This window comes from Labeo rohita, chromosome 14, assembly GCF_022985175.1.
Source record: "Labeo rohita strain BAU-BD-2019 chromosome 14, IGBB_LRoh.1.0, whole genome shotgun sequence".
NCBI lineage: Eukaryota > Metazoa > Chordata > Actinopteri > Cypriniformes > Cyprinidae > Labeo > Labeo rohita.
Window position 1 is genome coordinate 3,557,724 of NC_066882.1, and position 2,136 is coordinate 3,559,859.

Here is a 2,136-nt window from a genome sequence, read left to right on the forward strand (position 1 = left end):
AGCTGGACATCATGGCCCTGTTTACAGAAAAAGAAATGAGGCCTTCAAAGAAAAGAGCACAGTCCCTACAGTCAAACATGGTGGAGGTTCAAAGATGTTTTGGGATTGCTTTGCTGCTTCTGGCACTGGATGCCTTGACTGTGTGAACGGTATCATGAAATCTGATGATTACCAAAGAATTTTGGAGCGCAACGTAGTAGCCAGTATCAGAAAGCTGCGTCTTCACCAGAGGTCATGGGTCTTCCAACAGGACAATGACCTGAAACACACTTCAAAAAGCACTCAGAAATGGTTACAAACAAAATGCTGGAGAGTTCTGAAAAGGCCAGCAATCTGAATCCCATAGAACATCTGTGGAGAGATCTCAAAACAACAGTTGGGAGAAGGCATCCTTCAAATCTGAATGACCTGGAGCAGTTTGCAAAAGAAGAGTGGTCCAAAATTCCAGCAGAGAGGTGTAAGAAACTCATTCATGGTTACAGGAAGATTGATTTCAGTTATTTTTTCCAAAGGGAATGCTACCAAATATTAAGTTAAGGGTGCCAATAAGTTTGTCCAGTGCGTTTTTTGGGTTCTGTGTGGAATTGTATCAGATTTGACTTTTCTTCTGTTTTTTGTGTTGTTTCAGTGCAAAAAAACCAAAACAAATGTGAGTACAAAAACATTTGCAACTGCAACAATTTTCTTAGAGAAGGGTTGCGTTTTCTGACAGAATTGCAAGGGTGCTGATATTTTTGGCCATGACTGTATGTTAAAGGGGTCATCAGATGCAAAGTTCACTTTTACCTGTTGTTTGAACATTAATGTGTGTTGGCAGTGTATGTACACATCTACCCTATAATGATAAAAATCCATGCAGTGGTTTTTAATTAATCTGTAAAAATAATATCCCCTTTTTTAAATCGAGCCATTCTCAAATGCCTGTTGGTGTGGCGTCACACCAACAGAGGCCGCTCCCATGATAGTTGATTGACATGAGCGTCTTACCTCAGACCCGCCTTAAACCAGCAGGAACAGTCCAACCTCCATTGTTTCGATGCTGGAGCAGGGATGTAAGTTAGACAAGAATATCTCTGATTGAGCGATTGAAGTGTTGTGTTGCTGGATGTGATAATAATGAACATAGTGGTCGTCATTTACTCCCGACAACTGAGCCGCTGAAGATGCAGTGGATTACATTTGTTTGAATGGAATGCGCCTCCCGATCTACATATATCCGTCTATGTTCGCGCAAATCATTCGTGATCCAGCTTCACTTACAGCAGAAGTGAGTATAAGGGGTTTTTTAATGAACCTTTTGCGATCGCCCTTCCTAATAACGTGCTAGTTAGCAAGTTTAGCGGCTAAAGTAAACAGGCTCGTCACTCCACAAAGAGAAGAGAGGGGCGGGGTGAGCAGAGCTCATTAACATTTAAAGCAACCTCGTCCAAAACAGGATAAATTTTGCAAGAGCCTTTTTTCTGCAAGGTAAAAAAGGGTATTGTTTTACACAACCATTGAGAATTTTTAACCAAAGTATATTATAGACTTTTCATTAAGACCCTAAAGAATCATATCAACTTCTGGAAAATGGGCATCCGATGACCCCTTTAATAATTCCTTTATTTGATATACTTAAGTACATGTTAATGGTGTTTAAATAGTACAGTCAAGTGAACTCCTTACATCTGACTACTTAAAATCAATTTAAGTGTCAGTGCTAATTAGTGCTGTTATATTAAATGTGCCACAGTTGGGAAATGTACTTAGATCTAGTACACTAGTAATATATTTTTAATAAAACCAATTTAATTGAAGTCTACTAAGATTGAACTAATTTTTAAAGCATTCAAAGCACACCTTTAAGAAATACACTTATAAAACTCCTGTATATTTGTGCAGTAGTATACTTTATTAGTATGTAGTATAATAACACTGAAGTACTACTGAAGTAGAAATATTCTTTTAATTAATCTAGTGTATTTATAATTTATAGTATAACTTTTACAGTTTTATTTAGCATAAAAAATAAAAATGAATTACAATTGTACTTGCATTTAGCTTGCATGTAGTAGACTTCATGAGCACACAGCTCATGCACCCAGGCGACCACGTGATGTCTCTGTTTCCCAAGTAACAGCTCGCGCGCACCCGGGA